Consider the following 19,233-nt stretch of genomic DNA (forward strand, 5'->3'; position numbering starts at 1 on the left):
TCAGTTTCTTCCAGAGCTGCACTTCCTACACAAGAATTCCTAGATGAACTTAATCTAGTAAATTTTATTTCTTTCACCAAGTAAAATTATCGGAGTCTAGCCTCGCAAAGACAACTATTCCTTCACTCTCTCATTGCGGAGAGTAGATTTTTAGCCTGAATAGCCGTGGAAATGAAAATCAATTACTTAATGAAAATTAGGTAACTGATGACAAGTTGCGAGATTTTGGACGAACAGCTTTGATTAGATGAGTGAGAGGCTTCAGTTGGATGTCTGATCTGTTGTCGGTAGAAGATCTTTTCATTAATATTCTGTTCTATTAACGGAAGTCAACAAAGAATGAAAGAAACCAGCGAGCGTATTTGAGGTCAGTGAACAAAAAAACGCTGGTCAAGCATGTCCGAAATTTGATAGCCTCATTAATATGTATTTTAATGATTGCTAAAGCAGTCTTAATTATCCAACAAAAAGTTTAATCCTCAAACAAAGACAGAATGCATAAGCGACTAGTTGGGACCTACCTTGACAGTAATGTTTTTATCTTTTGCGAGTGATGAAGTTCAGAATCCTTGCTCTGATTTCATCCAAACAGACGTCCGAAATGAGGGTTCACATTGCTGTTCGGAATGCATTTAAGTGAGCAGTTCTCGTTTATTGGTCAGAATACAGTCTGTCATGGCCTTCGTTGTAAAGCGTTGACGTGACCATCTTCCTAGAACCATGTGCGTGCGTACGTGCGTGTGTTTTACAGGATTTTCGCCCTGTAAAACGGGAAAGTTTTTGAGCACAAAGCAATTAACAAACATATTGGCCTTAGTTGTTTTGGTAGTAAATCCAACAAAATCGCCATGATATGATCCCAGAGGTGGGAGAAAGACGTCTTGAAAGATTGCTTGCCTGATTTTCTCTTAGTCATGCACAGAACAGTTTGTCTTCATCAAAATTTCTTTCATCGATTTTATTTAATTTCTTTTAAACAGTGTCGGAGTAGATACTCCGACACTGTTTAATAAAAATAATAAAAAGAATAATTAATAATAAAAAGAATTAGTTTAAAGAATATGAAATTGAAATGAATTTGTGTGAAAGTTTTTTTTGAAAAAAAATATAAAAATATTTTAAATTAAAGAATAAATCAGTCTTTATTGTCTTGAATATGCGGGATGCATAGTGAATCATTTTTATTTGCGTGGTATTTTGAAGTAACTCTTGCCTGGTGTTTGCACGCTGATTAGTAAGATCTTACGAACTCCTGCCCGCTTTTAATGGTCTACGAGGCAAAATGTTCCATAAGGTGTATTTGCAGCTCGGTGATGACTATCGGCGACAATGCAAAAATTACCTTTTGTATAAGTTCTCCCCATACTATTTTCGATAACTGTTAAAGAAATGACAGCTTACCTAAATTAACTTGACTGCTGGATATACTTAGGCGCGTGCGATAAGTCCCATTCTTAATTTAAACCTGCAAACACCGACTGTTTGGTAGGGAGAGCAATGTTTGGTGGTGAGATTACTTTTGGTTTCAGAACATAACTGTGATATCCACTACAGGGGGAGATCAATGACGTGCTCTGTTGCGTGATCGCTAAATTTCCAAATCCACATTCAATCTCAATGGTATTTGGCATAAATCTAATCATCTTTCAAAGTTCTGTAACGAGTGCAGATTCCAGCTATCGATTTTTAATCCTAAATAAGTTCTGGTATTCACGTTTTTAATCTCCATAGAGTTGTAATTCGAAGTACTTTTACATTTCCAGTTATGTAGAAGTGTACGGATGAAAACATTGACGCATAGTTCTTTTCCTCAATTTATTATTTATAAATTTTATTCTTTGTACATTCGAGAGTAACTTTATTAGAGCGGAACAAAGTTTGTCGCTATTTTTAGATCTGCATTTACTGTAGTCGGAATTTCTCCAGCAGAATCCGCAGTGATGCCTACGAAGCTTCTAATTTTACTTGCTAATTGTAGCTCAGACGTCTTTCTTTTAGATACCGCGCACAACTGTAATTTAGATTAAGGAAATTGGGTTGCCGTGGTTTTAATTTTTACTATCCGCGATCTAAACATTAAATAGGAATTAGTGGTAATATTAAAAGAATTATTATTATTAAAATTGCATGGGATACTGTGTCGAAAGGCTTACAAGTTTCTGTCTAAATTCAAACGGATTCTCCTCTCTCAAATTTTTTTGATTAGTTTCTCCAATATTTTAGAGAACCAGAAGAAGGGAGATTGTATAGTTTTTAAAATAATTTTTTTGCGTCTCTTTTTAAGAAATGGTATCATCATAGTCTTTTTCTTGTTGGAAACGTGTCATCTTCAGAGATAAACCGGATCTAGTAAATATCTTTCACACTCGCACAACAACGATATTTATACCATCGGTAGCCTCGCGTCAAAACAATTTAATTCTCATTATCGCAATTCAAATGAGAGATTACATCCATTCCTGACTCAGAAGTGAGTTAGAAAGTACTATTCAGTCATTTTCTGTTTGCAGCCTTTTAATATTTGCCATCTCTAATTGTGGTTATATATCTTAATTTTTTCCTGCTATTGGTTTATTTTTTCATTTATTTTATGATCAAATCGCTTTCCCCCCTCTTCTTTTAATTTACAATTTACTTGATTCCTCAAGGGCTGAAAACTGTTCTCACAGTACATCAATTGTGAGGATATTTTTAGTGTTACCCATCTTATCTCTGAGTTTGTGCCGTGTGTTATTTCTTGAATTATCCATAACTTCGTTGGTTTGGAAAAGTGTCTTTGAAGAAGCTTAGTTGGGTTTTCGGATTGTTTAATATATAAATGAATTAGTGGAAATGAGGAAAAATTGTACTCAATATTTAGTTTTCCTTTTTTTATAATCTGATGACTACATAAACTGAAACTGGAAACAACCGTCATAAATACTGCTGGTTTGTCTTCCACGGAGTTTTTTTAGTCTCTAGTCTAGCTATACATTTTTATATTCACGAAATTTATTTCAAAATTTAAGGCTGTATTGCATTATATTCTATATAATACAATACAATATAATACATTTTCGTGTTTCTATGTGCATTGTTTTCTTTCGGCATTATTTTCAATCTTATACAATTTTCGGACCCCGTTAAGAATTTTATTATCATTTACACGGTCCTGAATAAATTAAATTTGAAGTTGTACAAAGTATGGCGATCACCTTTCCTTCGAAGAATATTCACGTATGTTTTTTGATCAGTATTCTCTCTAAAACAAAATCGAATCTAAATTTTAACTTACTGAGCCATCAGTCTTAACGGATTGGTTACACTGTCAGCTCTATTTCCACTTAATCATGGCTATCATCATATATTTATATCATTAGGACACAAATTAGTTTCAAAAAAATCAGACTGTTATAAAGCTCTTATGTTTAATTATATATATAAAATATTTCATTGTGGCCTTCCAGCCATTTAATGCTAGTTTTTTCGAACTTAATTTAATAATTCTATATTTTTTGTGCAATATCTTGGTACATAATTTCGATGCCCATGTTATTAAACTGAACTGGAATTTTGTGCGAGATCTTTTGAATTATTTCTTATGGCTCATACAATTTCCAATTTTTGATTGTGTCTTAGAGCGAGATCATTAACTGCTCTTGGGGGATTAAGTTTGTGTTTGTGACGTAACTTTGAACTGACATAATTTATTTTTGGATTATGGATAGAACAGGATAATCACGTGGCAAGAAGCTACGCAATTTTAACGGATTGCAAACTACTAAGATAGTTTTTCCGCTAATTTAGAACACACGCACAATATCTAAAACGCGACTTATTTGTTCTTCCTTATTGACTCCCCCCCCCCCCCAAAAAAAAAAAAATTGTGAGATAACTCGAACTCGGAATGTTTGAAATTAAAAAAAAAAAATGTATCTCACCACCATGTTACGTCTTGCCTGTTGCCATGAGAACATTAAGTCATATGAAAGATGTTTCCAATTAACAAAGTGAAATCGGAAATCCACTCACCAATTTGAAATTTCCACTGCGATACCCGAGATGTTTGATACAAGTCATCGCAAATGTGCCAATCTAAATGCTTTAAATCGTTCCTTCTATTACGCTCATAAAATGAAACGAGCAGCTAAGTAGCTTCAATTCTCGATGCATATCTTTAGAAAATACTGTCGCATTACACGATAAACACCAGAAACTACATCTTGTTAGTTTGGAAACCGACCAAAACGAAATGACCCTCTTAATATTTCCACAGCCATCAAAAGTTCCTAGAGAAGAACAGTCACTCACCTGGCAATAAAACATAAAAAAAATTATGTGATCCTGTAGGTTCACCATCGGAAACAGAAGCCCATTCAGAATTGCCGTTGGTCCATTACGAGCAACCGTGATTAATTTACTTACTACGATTGTTCCTCCAATATTGCGATCTCTCTGTATATCGTTTAGCTTCGAGGCCGGAAATGATGCCTTCTCAACTAGAGCTTAACAAAACGCCAACTTGAACTCAACAAACAAAAAAAATTCATTTCACATTTTGGCAGTTAGAAGCGATGAGCATCAGAAATTCGGAAATGACTTATGAGAGGCAGATAAAGATGAGTACGTGCTTACAGTACATAAAAAAAAAGTAACAGAAAGCGGTTTTCCCCATAAAAAGATGCCGACATTTTAGCGAGCGATGTTGTAAGTTTTCAGTTAGCTATATAAGAAACAAGGTAATTGTAGCAGACACGTCAAGCAACCATTAGACTTAAATATACATAGGATGGAGCGTGCGTGTTCCTGTTGGCGTATAAATTATGTAAAACCTCCAGTTTTAATAATCTCTGTGAAAACCGCTGTGTCTGCTCCGAGCACTACCTTCCATTTATACCCCCCCCCCCGGCTGCTCGGTGAATTCGCTGTGCATGATGGGATAGCTGATCATTACACAAGGTTATATTGGGTCCATCGCTCTATTTTTTCCAACTTGTGCCGAAACAATCGCTCGATACGAAAAAAGACAATTTCTGTAAATATGCTAGCTCGTGCTAGCTTGCAATGCACGAACCGTACCCGGATGAAGAGAAGTACGTATGTAAAACAGCCAACCGCAAATATCTTAATGTTTACTTGAATATCAGCAGGGCATATGCTATTCATTGCCTATACGTAATAACAACGAAGAAATATTTTATTTTGAATAATGTTTGGCTAATGCTGATGGTAACAGTTCTCCCTCCCACCCACGTTCTGTTTTAATGTAACATTCTTTAACCGAACTTTCACCCTAAAAGGACTTTTTTTAAGCATCGAATTGTAACCCTCGAAGAAAACAGACATTGTACTTGGGGGGGGGGGGAGGTGAACAACTTTGGAGCTGCTGACAATCTTAATGTGTGTGAAGAATATCGGGGTGTCGACAGCAAAGCTTCGTTCTTTATATGCTTCCTTTCACTCTTGTATGGTTTACTTAATTGCATGGCTTCGGTCTTTGTTTATCTTGGAGAGGAAAGCAGTCAACTGGCTGTCTTAAAACAGTTTAAGACTCTTCTTTCAACACTTTCTTTCTGATATTTTTCTGAAAGTAACTATGTTTTTCTTGGACTTGGTTTCTGCGGCTAAATCATGTTTACAACCGCAGGGCAAAAAAGCGACAAAGAGAAACACCAAACCGTAAGTTTACAACAAGGAAACAAACCAAAGCACTGCAGTTAAAAATATGGAAATATGAAACTCAAACACGTGAAACCAATTTAGTCCTACAGCGGGTACTAAAGGAGCAGGATTAGTGATAATTTGCAAGTGTATAGCACGCTTTTGCAGTTTAAACTGTTCGAGTTTTTGCCTGAATGTAATCAGCAATGCCTGCCAAACTTATTTCTTTTTTTCTTCTCTGAAATTGAAGAAGAAGAGTAAATTTTGGTCTTTTGAATTCTTTATCCAGGTTAGAATTTACAAACAGCGTATGTTTAGAAATTTTTCTGGAATTATTAAGTCACAAGCCATGAACTGTGCATTTACAATGTACGCTGTCGCAAAAATTATTGGACGCAAACCCACTTTGTGCCTGTGATCTAACTGCGTGACAGGACGCTGATTGGATTGTTTGTAATCAGTTTTAGACCTTGATTCCATTATGTCAATAATTTGAACGTCGGTTGGAAACACAGGTTCATTAAATGAAGGTAACTGCCATTTGGGTGGAGAAATAGACCGGCTTGGCTGGCCAAGAAGGTATAGCATCTCCACTCTCTCCAACTAATAGGTCGTGGATTCTAATTCTATTCTGAAATTGTTTAAGACCAGCGTCCAAGTCATTGGAGGCCTCGAGTGGCTCCAACAAGTCCCATGTTTGGTCCTTAGAATAGGGTTTCCTGATTATGTAAAAAATAAAAATATGAGAAATTAATTACAAAAATAGAAAAAGTCTTCTCAGGAATGTGGAATTCGTCATATCCGCCAAAAATGGACCGGTTTGTAAAGCAATCCAGTCATTTACAGCTATGTGAAGAAAACCGAGAATATTACCAAGACTCAAGTGCGCGAGCACGCACACACACGAGTACAAAGTTCGATATTTACTGGAAATATCAGCAGAGTGCAAGCACATTGTCGCTCGTATAGCGGGGGTCGCTTCGGTAGCATGACAACGTGCACTTTCATATTTCTGTTGACCTGTCTCTGTCCATCCGTTCCTAACAACAAGGAGTTTTCATACTCACCCGAACTTGGTGCCGTGCGTGTTCGACTTGATTTTCGCAACTAAATTGGTTTACTTGAAGGTACAATTTTACTGCTGTCCAATTTAAAGGAAGAGAAAGAGATCAAAACATAGTCTGAAAATGTACTTCAAAACATTTTTAGATGCTTTGTTAAGTTCTAGTTTGAGCTGAACACGAAATCCACCCGTTTTCCTACTTATTTATGTATAAAATAGTTTCGTTTGCTCTAGACGAGGGTGGCTAATCTTTCGGTAGCCGAGTGATAATACGCGCCTTATTACTTTCATCCAAAAAGCAATAAAAATGCAAAAACTCGCTGTTCGAGTAAGTAGAAATAAAGTAGGTTTGGAGAAAAAAAAAAAAAAATGTAAACGATATATTCAATGACCAGAGGCTGGAGCCCTCTACTTGTCGATCTGTATTTCTGCATTGTAATACATGCACAGATAACCATGGCGTATCGCATTTCCCGGTCACTAGCACATACTGAATCACTATTATAGAAATATAATAAAATTCAGATTTGTTAATTCGTTCGTCGAACAGTAAATCTGCATGCTTTCTTTCTGTTTAATTTAATTATGCCGATTATTTTTTTTTCTTTTAACCTACATTGTCATAGCGAAGAGAATTTATTATAATAGTACGGGTGTATCGAGTTGAATTTATCGAGTTTAAAGTCAACTAAAATAAAGTAAACACAGAATCCTGTTTGTCACTATAGAAAAGTCCCAGCAGGATGCAATGCGAGCGCAGCGTGTACGAATACAAATATAATGATGCAGCCTCTACCTTTGCTATTACTGCAAATGCAATGGAAATGGGAGTTTTAAGAACCAAAGCAGAAAAGTGAATGTTGTATTTTAGTATCCAAAAGATGAGAAAGGATATTTTATAATTTCTATGGAGCATCCTCCTCGAATAATCGGTTTAGTAAATCTGAACCGGAAAGTACGTTGTTAGCATCGAAAAGATAAAAGCACAGCTCGGCGTTCCTGTAGTGTTTGTATCAAAGTACACGTCTCAATCATGTGACGTGATTTTTTAATAAGCGATTATCTGGTACGAAAGAATTTCAAACAGGCGCTCTGTGTTCTTCACAGCAAGAAGAACACAGGAATGAGCTTCGCCGACTAACAGCTTTTCAATGCAAACAGATAATAAAGGTTCTGAAACGTAAAAGTTGTCAACTGCCCACTGCTGATTATGCCAACTATAAGCGCGTCATATCTCCCACTGCAAGTTAAAAATTGCGATATACCGAGAAGTTCATTTTTTCCGAATTTATTTGTTTATTTAGCGTATGATGATACAACGGCCGTGAAGCCCATATCGGCACCATCTTATGAATTGAACATAATTCTAAAGTGGAATGTTTCTGTATATTGCGTGGGTTCTCTTGACTGGTTTGAATGTTTTGTGGAATGAAATACCCGAGTTTTCCAGATGAAAACTGCTACATCCACATAAATTAGGCTAACTAGCCTTCAACGTTCTTCAAATTCTAAACAAGATTCAAATCCTTGTCTTTCCAACCCAAGGATGTTGTCGAAACCGACTGAGCTATGGAGGTTTGTGTTTGCGATTTTTTTTTTTTTTTAATTCATGGCCAATGCAGCAATGTTAAATATACGAATATTTTTCGGTTGTAACAACAACGTATTTTCTTATACCCAAATTAATTAAGAAATGCATCCAACAATTGCTTGACAGAGCACTCAGTGAGCAGTGCACGGCACAGTTTCGTAAGGGGTGCTCAATCTTAGCAAATCCTAACTAGTATAACTGTCTCCTGGTGTATTGTGAAATAGCCGGTATTCTTATAGCTTACGTCAGTTAGGTGCTCAGTTAATTAGTAACAACTTAATAACCGTTCGGGACAATAATGGATGTTATTGTTTCAGTGACAATTATAATAACATTTCATTAGTGCTGCTGAATATAGTAATTTTTTGTATACGTGTGAAAAAAGAAAATAAAAGGATGATAAGGGTCATTATGAATGTGAGAAAGCATAAGCCATCTTATTGAAGGATGAGAATTCAGGTAGGGATATGAACGTTGTGTTTCGGTTGTTGTCACATGTAAATTTTAAAAAATACAAAAAAAAATAATAATAATAATAATGATAAAAAAATTCCTTAACCCGCGCACGATACTGATATACTATAGGTTTTTAACCTTTCGTGGGTAGGACACACACACACACACACAAAAAAAAAAACTGTTGTACTTGGGATTGGTTTCCCTCCTGGTGTTCCAATATCCTCCTCACCTCAAAAACGTGTGCTAGACGTTTTTGAGGGGGGGGGGGGGAGATGTATATCATCTGGCACTTTTTTATATTTTTTAAGCAACTTAGAGTTAATGAAAATCTCCAGGGGAAGACAAAAAGAACAATAACAATAAATACTGTTGGTCATTTACCGCCTGATATACATAATTCAGTTGCCCATGTGGCATAGCCGCTTGTCACGGACTGTTGACTGACCATTAACATGAAATGGCATCCTATATTGTCCCGAATAGGCTCTTAATTGCTCTCGCGGCCACTCACGTTTAATGAATTAGAGTATGTTTATTTTCGGAGGTTCATGTGATTCATCCAAATGTTCAAAGACAGCTGCAGCAGTCTTTACCAGAACTCTCAGTTCCCAATGTTTGGATGAAAACGTCAGTGATTACGTACATCGCATATATCCCAACCAGAAAGAGAGATTTCACTGCAGTTATTATCATCAAAACTATGATGAAGCATTGATCCATTTTGAAAGATAAGGGGCTAGTTCAATTTTCCAAAACGATAACATGCAACGCTTTTAAGGCAGAATAATATTTATTATCTCTTCGGTCATATGCGCGCCCCAGAAAACTTGCCAGTGGACACTGATAATGTACTTTGATAATCTCCATTTGCCCCACTCTGAATTTCTGTAAACCAAGAGAAGGTTATTTCAGTCAAAATAAATAAATCACTCTTACAGTATCTGTCGATATAACTGATTATATGCAACATGCGTGGTTCCCAACATGTTCAATGATAAAAAAAAAAAATAAAAATAAAAAAAAAAATAAAAAAAAAAAGCAGACAACAAAGAAAACAGAAGATGCTAAAACTATGTGGCTGACAGAAGATGTATAGGTGTACATGTATAGCGGGGGGAGAAGCGAGGAAGGTTAACTGCTATGACACAAAAATGAACGAGAATATCAACACTATCAAATACTAAAATGAAAACAAAAATGACTGGAGCAGAAAAAAGACAGAAGATATAAATTAATATATAAAAAGATTAAAGAATTAGAAACGCGAGAAAAAAATAAAATAAAGGATCAGAATGATCGCGTCTTAAATGCTAAAAACGATAACGAAACGAGATGGGAGGATTGAGGAAGAAAGAAAAGTTTATGAAGCAAGAAGCGGAGACAACTTTATAAAAGAAGAACAACAACAACAACACAAATACAAATAAGAGCTGCTATCAAGAAACGAATATGTATATTCGTTTCTTGATAGCAAAACTATGTGAGTTGAACTTTTGAGTTGTGGATGGGAACGTAATAAAAATACTTTACAATTCCAGTTAGCACGCGACGATTTCATTTGTTATTCCACTAACTAAATTACAGAATGCCAAATATTACATACAGAACTATTAGATTTTATACTGCAGCGAATTGGATAATAAGAAATAGATAGTTGCGGTGGGGGAAGTATCATAAGCAGATAAATATGTAAGAGAGAATTTGGAAGCCAGCTGATCATTCACATCTCAGACTGCATAATATGTTGAGCACACGTAGAATCGCTGAGTGCATTTCCCTCCCCCCATCATGTGGTGACCGCATCCTTTAGTCGAAAAGTATAAGGGCTTTTCATGTCAACAGAACTGGCAAGGTTTTTACTTCTGGAATTTTCGCAGCCAACCTCCTAAAGAACGTTTATTCGCATATATTACATTTAGTTGGATGTTGTGTTGCTAAAACAGCACCACATCCAACTAAATCTAAGCTATTATGATATCACAGAATCCATATACCTAATTTTCCTGGTTCTTCTTGAATAATACTTGAATGAATGTCCGTCAGCAGGATATTCAAAGCCCATTCAGTCTAACTGTGATCCCAATGTACGAGGGTTATTTCAAAATTTCTGTACGCTGCGCATGCGTGGTAAGTGGAATGAGGTAATAACATTGTTGATAGTCAAGTGAAATAGAAGCCACTCTTTTTTTTTATTATTATTTCCCGAAATATGCCTTCAAAATGGAGGAAAATTTTATCTCGAGTCAGATAGCGAGTGATTTGCATGAGACATTGTGAGAGCACAAGTTCTGTGTGAAGTATCTGATCTTTTGGGAAAGTATGGATAGGAAGTGTTTCCTGCCCCGCGGGGGGGGGGGAGGGAGGGGCACAGCCTGAGACTTCCATTTGTTCCCTAAATTGAAAAAAAAAACACACTCTGTGGGAAACTCTTCGCTACTAGACATGGTTTCTGCTCAAGGGATCTATCAAATACATCAATAAAAATACATTCGTTGCCAGTAATATAAGATTAAGCCAAACATTGGCCAGAATGGAGATTATATCGATCTGTAAATGTACTTTGTTAAATAAATCTTTAGTTTAAAACAGAAGTAGTGTGCAAAACTTTAGAAGTAATCTTCTCGTGTTGTTATTATTATTATTTTACGATATGAAACTCAGCTTTGCTCGAAGCAAACGCACCATGGGTAGGGCCAAGATTTAAATAATCTGGAAGCTCTCTTCTAAAACCAAAACGTTTTCAAACCATTTCCAGCCTCCCAGTAATCGGAGTGGTGATCTCGCACCGACCAATGAAATACCGCCTAAAGACATTCCCCAACATTTCCGCCCGCAGTGGAATTCAAATCCATTGGTTGAAAAGCACTATCCACTCGGCCAAATCAGGTGAGCAATTACACAAGTGAATGAGGCGCAGATATTTGAAATGCCGAAAATCAAACGACTGGCTGTGTTAACTACAGTTCACCAGAATGTACAGTTACATCTAATGTTAATGTACTGATGATTTTCCCCTCCTCTTTGGCCAGTGTTAGTATTAAATCCGATACAAGGAAGCAACACATTAGTAATTAAGTTTTCCGACAAAAAAAAAAGTATAATAATTGTCATGCAGTTTTAAAACGATACTTGTGCTTTAAAAATAAATAATAAATCAGCTAACGTCTTTTATTCCCTTATAGGAAGTAGGCAAGGCCTTTTTACCCTATCTAGCTTTTGGAGACTGATTGGGCAGTTCAATCTCCACTGGTAGCCAATTAGAGATAGCTGACTTATGTCTATCACTAATTATAGGCGGCTGCTGATGAAGAGACCAGCAAACAAGTGCTGCCATTTCTTGGTGCCTAACCTTAACACGATATGTTATTGTCTGAAACAATGTGGGTACTACGTCGATTTTCTCGAGTTTATGGGGACGAAAAACCCCAGTTTCCTCCGAAAAATCGAGTTTTTCTACCCAGATGTAAATAATATACAGTAAAATTGCAGCAATATTATCATAGTAGTTTTTCTAATATCGGGAAACGGTTGGCAACATACACCCAAAAACAGTTTAATAATAAGCCACTGCATTTTACTTGTAAACTTCGACATGCAGTCTGAAATTACCTATAAATTCAACTCGTTCGTTATTTTAATAACTCTATCCCTTTCAATCAATATCCTGTCTTATAACTACCTTAATCTAATACTTTCTCATAGTAGTAGCCGTTCAGTTAGCAATATCAATCGGGATCACTCTTCTGCGCACTTCTAAACTTCATGTTATAGTACAGAATTTTGGATAATCATATGTGTAACCTAAGAGCAACAGCTCATCCAGGTTACGATATGCATACGTGATAGTTACAGAAAATTGTGCAATGCATATACACAGAGAACTTGCATACAACATTAATTAGCATTTGGAACAAAATTAAACAAAGCAGTTAAATAGCATTTATATTTGACACATGGGACTGGATCTTTGAATACAATTATACTAGAAACCATTACTTAAAATCAACAATTTATAATTATTTTGAAGATTCCTCATTTCTGTAGAAAAATAAGTATTCTTTGATTGGTATTTACGTATTCATTATCTCTTTTTTATGAATAGCAATAACCTATAAGCGTATAAATATCTATCTAGGGGGACTACGTTTAGCATGATGTATTTATTGCAATTACACATAACAGTATCCTTTTTTTTTTTTTTCTAGTTAAGATTTGAATTACTTTATTCTGAGTCGAAACTAGAGGTTTCAGTGTAGTGTGATAGATTCCTCCCCAACTTAAAATACCATATTCATCTGAATCCATTCCGAATATAATATTTTTAACATATTTAAATAGTAAATTCTGTTTAACATGATCCTCACTTTATTTACATCGGTGATGTGCGGTTTCCAACTTAAATTATCATTTTAATCTCAAATAAGTTATTACATAGTTATATAAGTTATTATTTAGTCTTTATTTGAGTTGTGAGTCAGCAGTTAGAATTGAAGGAAGTACAGGAAGATGGTTTAATGTTAAATCTGGTGTGAGACAAGGATGTACATTATCCCCTCTGTTATTCATTATCTATATGGATCACATTATGAAGGAATGTGGTATTAAACCTGATATCAAAATTGGAGATGTTAATGTCAGCTCTTTGCTTTATGCGGATGATGTTATACTTCTAAATAAATCCGCTACAAGTCTGCAAGATTCTCTGACTAAATTGAATAGCTGTTGTAATAGATATGGTATGAAGGTAAGCAATAAAAAGACAAAGACAATAAAAATAGGTAGAATTGTTGAAAATATCAACTGTGTTGTGAATGGAAAACCTGTGGAACAAGTAAAGCATTTCAGCTACTTAGGCACGAATTTTACTGAAGATGGTAAATTAAATATAGAAATAGACAACAGAATCAGCAAAGCTGGTATCGTGGGAAGTCAATTGAATAAATTCATATGGAATAAGAAAGAAATTAGTCGGAACACTAAATTAGCTGTATACAAGACAGTGTTCAGACCAATTTTAACTTATGGATCTGAGAGCTGGGTCAGAAGTAAAACACTTGACCAAAGACTAGAGACCACAGATATGAGAGTCCTGAGAAAGATTAGAGGCGTGAACAGATGGCATCAATGGCAATATCATATTAAAAATGAGGATATTAGGAAAGAACTTGACATTGTCAGCATCCAGGAATGCGTTAGCAGAACTAATCTCAGATTGTATGGTCACTTAAATAGAATGGGAGAGGAAAGATTAGCAAAACAAGTGTTCTCTGCCAGGTTGGCAGGAAAACGACCCAGAGGAAAACCAAGATATAGGTGGATTGATACGGTACAAAGTGCCTTAGACGATAGAAATATAAGATCTGATAATGTTGGGGTCTTGACAAGTAACAGACTGATTTGGAGGAAAATTGTAGATAGGAAGTTAGTAATGATGTAATTTTTTCATATAGTACTGTCATATCCTGTACACCCCTTGAGGGTACATGGCAGGAATTTGATGATGATGATGATGATAAGTTAGTACATTGACTTTTTCTATTTCCATGCATTTACAATTTGAATTTGTTCTGCAGTTCTAATCATGTAAGAATAATTATGCCGAGAAGTTAATTTTACTTGTTGTATTTCGCAAATTAAAATTTACATATTTACTTTTTGCGACATTCAGACTGAGTTTATTTGACTGAAATTAATTTGTTACTTTTAAAAGATCAGCTTTCACTATGAGTTGCATTTGTTCGGCTGTGTCGGAAGAGAAAATTAGAGCTGTGTCATCGGTAAAAGCGTTTACAGATTTTACTGTTTAGTTTAAGACTGCAGAAGGCATTGATATAAATATTAAATTAAATAAAATTGGTTCTAAACCAGGTCCTTGTACACAACAGCGTGCCGTTTTGGGACTGGCATAGCTGTTGTTTATTTTTACAATTTGTGATCCAGTAATATTTGAACCAATTTAGAGCCGTACCTCGTATTCCTATGATTTCTAATTTCTTATTAAAATGCCATGTGATGCAGCGTCAAAAGCTTTATGTAGATCGAAAAATATTGCTAATGTCAGTTTATGTTCGTGCTTTCCAAACTTATGGATGCCAAGGCCCCCTTTGGAAAAATTAAAATATTTCACGGCTCCCATCGAAAATGAAATCGTAATACAGACATATATTATTATAATATTTATTGCATTTATATTCAATATAATTTATATTTAAGATTTTGCATTTGTAAGCTTTTTTGTGCTTCTAATCAATACCTTTGAAATAAACCTATACGAATAAGCATACATTTATTAATATTCATCAAGCGCCGAAATACGCAGAAAGCAAAATATGTGAACCAACACCAATGTGTGATTTTTTCCCATTAAAATATAAAAAATAACAAAAAAGAAATAATAAATAATAAAATTAAATACGTTTCTTTTAAGTTGTTTTTTTTTAAAGAACTACTTAGTCTTAAAACATTTTAAATTTGTTTTCATTATTTCACAGACCCCCCATCAAAATTTACCCCCCCCCCAAAGGGCCGCGGCCCACAGTTCGGGAAGCACTGGTCTAGGGAACTATAAGTTGTGAAGTTCAAAAAAGCACGTTCTGTGCAAAATATTTGTCCGAACTCAAACTAATTCTTCGAAAAGAAGTTATTTTTATCCAAGAATTTCATGAGTAATTTTTTTTTTTACCAATTTCTCTAATATTTTCGAAAAGACAGTATAAGAGATTGGTCTATAATTTTTTGTCATTTTTGTAAATCGGTACTACTACTACGTTCTTCTTAAAATTCGATGGAACTGTGCATGTCATCAGTGTTAATGCCATCGTATCCTGAAGTTTTGGTAGTTTTTAGGCTAGCTGCAACACTTTTGATTTCGTTCTCACAAGTGAGGAAAAGATAGAGAGAATTATCAATTCTTTTTTTAGTGCAATTCAGAAGCGTGGGTAGGAATGCTTTCACTGACCGTGATAAAGTGATTATTGAATTCTTCAGCTAATCCTCTGTCTCCATTTTCGTTGATATCTTTAAGTGTGAGAAGGATTTGTTCACATATACCTTTCCCAATTGATTTATTCACAAACTTCCATTGTTTTCTGGGATTTCCTTGGCATTTTAGGAATTCATTTCTGTAGTATTCGTTTTTACTGTGTTAATTTATAGCGTATTAAAGTTACATAGTACTTGAAACGTGTTCATAATGTTGATTGTATGGGTATTATTAAACGTTTTTTATACACTTTGTCTCTAATTTTTATGTAGTGTCTGATTTCTTGTATAATCCAGGACCTTAGTTTCTTTCATTTGGTCTATATTTTTTAAAACTGATTGAATCTTGTATTTTACTGTTTAATATATCAACACATTTATGATACGAGTTATTAATATTTGTTTCCGTCGTTATCTCTTCCCAAGAGACAGTGCTCAAGTTATGTTTCAGTGTTACTTTCCCCAGCATGTTAAAAACTCCTCCAAATTTGATATCTTTGTTTACTCCACTCGAAACGTTTCTGAGAATTAATGAAACTTCTCAATTACAATTCTACTGCCTATTCCTAATATGTCTTTTCGTCTTGCACTTATCCCGACAGTAGACTATCATTACTACCCAGATGAAGAACTTGACACTTTAAGCTCTTAAATCTTAATTGCAATTTCTCTCTCTCGGACTACGGAAATATCCTGTTGAAATCTGTGTGCAGCATCAATTCTCGTTTTAATATCGTCTGTAATCCAGTAGTACTTTCTTCTTTCCTCTCCCCAACGATCCCACTGACCACTTCCTTCAATGCCTACCACTTAATACCATATTGCTACTTTGTAAACAAAACAAATGCTCAGAAACTATAATTTGAATACCAAAATTCAAATATACAATAACGAAGTTATTTGTTGCATGACACAGTATTATCATAAGAACTTTGGTAAGCGAGACTTGCCAATGAGAAAACAATCTTAAATTGCTTATAATTTTATTGACATCTAAATGTCAATAAAATTATAAGGCCCCTGGTGCACTACATCCGATGCTAATTAACTGAAGATAGTTTTTATAATTCTAGTCTTAAATTATGTATATAGTAGGTGATAATATAAAAAAAGATTGAATATTTTATTAAGTTGGCAACCGTAAAATGATATTAGTTATCTCTTCGAATGGGTCTACTAGCTCATTAAGCAATGAAAAAAAAAAAAAAAAAAACGCAAAACCTATACATAATTGTAAGTCAACAAAAAGTGCTTCAAACTTGTATGCGCTGCCAGTTTATTTTTCAGAAAACTTCAAGCGATCGGAACCTTGTCAAGAAAACTCTCCAAAGGACGAGCCAATGCCAGACAAGTGCAACTACCAGACTTAGCAAGCGAGGGAATGATTAAGTTCAGGCAAAATAGTTGTTTTTTTTCTCCTTTGCTTCAAGCATAACTTGCGTTATGCTTGAAGCGATCATGACATTTCTGTGGAAATTTCAATTTCGATTAAAAGATATGCTCATTGACTAACTAAGTGCACATTAATTATGGTAAACCATTTTTTTCCCTTCTCTTCTATTCACTCTTGACTTAGAAGAGGTAGAAAAGAGGGGAAAAAAGTATTCGTTTAATTAATTCGCTGCATCCGTTAGTTGAACTTTATACTGGAAATCACTGTGCGAGATTAATTAAAAGACGCTCTCTTTCTATCTAGAAGTGGTTGTGTCGAAGAGGAAAAAAAATACATATTATAAGTAATCACAGAATCAGTGAAAGGAGGAGGAATGACCAGAAACGTGGAAGTCGAGGGAAACTGTGCGACTCTTGAATAAAATACGTTCGTGGCTAAGTTGAAATAGCGGTCAACTCGAAATTACTGATTCATTTTTTCTCTCTTTCGCTCAAAAGATTACTTCGCACTTTTAACGGGATGTCTATAACTGGATCTGGTTGGCTGTCTTAAAATGCGATGGTAGCAACTAAGCCCCGTGGTGCACAACATCTTGTGACTGCGTGTGTTCTGACAAGTCCGTAATATTGCCAAAAATTCTCCGTCTCGTGTCACTTTACTTCTTCCTCACGGTATGACGTTATATATATTGATAAATAATTATGTTTTCTGATTATACAGTATATTAGAAGTGTAAGCAGATAGTTCAGAGTATTGTTTACCTTACTCTGAACTAATTAAGAAGGATATATACTTTATGTACATACACCGAAATGACTAAAAGTACGTCATATTATGTCATTTTTGGCAGATTTCTTTGGCTTTGTTATTGACAGGATTTGGTAGATGACCGATTAGCAGATCCTCGCTAGAGGTTTCGGTCTTCCAAGAGAACAATATGATAATCTGGAAAACATTATATTTAAAAAAAAAATTAGACTCTCACAAGAAAAACCTGACACCACTAATTTCGTTTTTAGGAATTTGCTGCATAATACCACTAATATATAGCATTTTACTGAAAATGCTATGAAAGCAAATTTCCTGATTGAAAGAAATATATTAATAGTGTAGGAGGGGAAAACTTTCTTTTTTATTATCATCAGAGACTATTATCTCTCTGACAAATCATTAGTTTGAGTAAAGTGGACTAAACAAAGTTCTTTCCATCAAGCTTTTGTCTGTGCGTAGGATAACGATATGCATAAATGTGAAAATATTTCAAATGATTGTAAATATTACACCTATGTATAATTTTATAGATGAATAAATCAAATCAGGTAAAGCGGGATGTGGACTACTTCTAAGTTGCGCCATTGCATCGCAAAATTGGATGGATATTTAACCAAAACTGTCAAGTTTGTGGAACATATTTGTGTCGAACAACTTCGTTTAGAATTATTATCAAGGTTGATAATAATTCTAAACGAATTATTATCAACGAATTATTATCAAAATGAGAGTGGCATATACACCTCTTCCACGAGGTACAAGTTGTGCTTGTATCCTAAAGACCTTATTTCGCAGTTGCTAATCTGCTAGCAAAAATGGCGAGATGCATTCAAAACAGAAAGAAATTTATGCCTGCTGGATAGCTATCAGAATACTGATGGATATAACAATTTTCTCTTCTTCTCATCGTCGAGAGCAGGGGAAGAGAAAGAATAAACTTAGTAACATTCTATTTGAATACCGAGTGTATATATACAGGGTGTTCGGGATAAATTTGACAGTTTCGTAAGGAAAAAGAAAATCTTCTTTGTATCTATTAAATTTAATGAATTGACAAAAAAACATTACAGGCAGAGTTAATTACAATACTATCAACAAGATTTACTCAAAATAACCACCATTAGCATCGATCACAGCTTCAATTCTGCTTCGGAACCTCGAACAAGCTGATGCTACAGTCTCCCTGGGAAGGGCCGCAAAAACTGTTTTAATTTTATCCATTAACTGGGCTTTTGTATTACTGGAAGTGCGATTGGTGTCTTTTTCAACTGCGCCCCATACAAAATAATCCATGGGGTTAAGGTCTGGGGAGTTTGGAGGCCAAACATTTGGACT

At 35.1% G+C, this 19,233-nt stretch overlaps 1 protein-coding gene across 2 annotated transcripts in view; it reads left to right on the forward strand.

Moving 5' to 3' along the window:
• kri (uracil phosphoribosyltransferase krishah) overlaps positions 1-19,233 on the forward strand; it is a 532,528-nt gene that overhangs the window by 488,181 nt on the left and 25,114 nt on the right. The gene's annotated exons all lie outside the window — the stretch shown is intronic.

The sequence above is a fragment of the Typopeltis vanoorti genome, chromosome 19, assembly GCF_054136105.1.
Source record: "Typopeltis vanoorti isolate ZY-2024b chromosome 19, IOZ_Tvanoo_1.0, whole genome shotgun sequence".
In the NCBI taxonomy this organism is placed as follows: domain Eukaryota; kingdom Metazoa; phylum Arthropoda; class Arachnida; order Uropygi; family Thelyphonidae; genus Typopeltis; species Typopeltis vanoorti.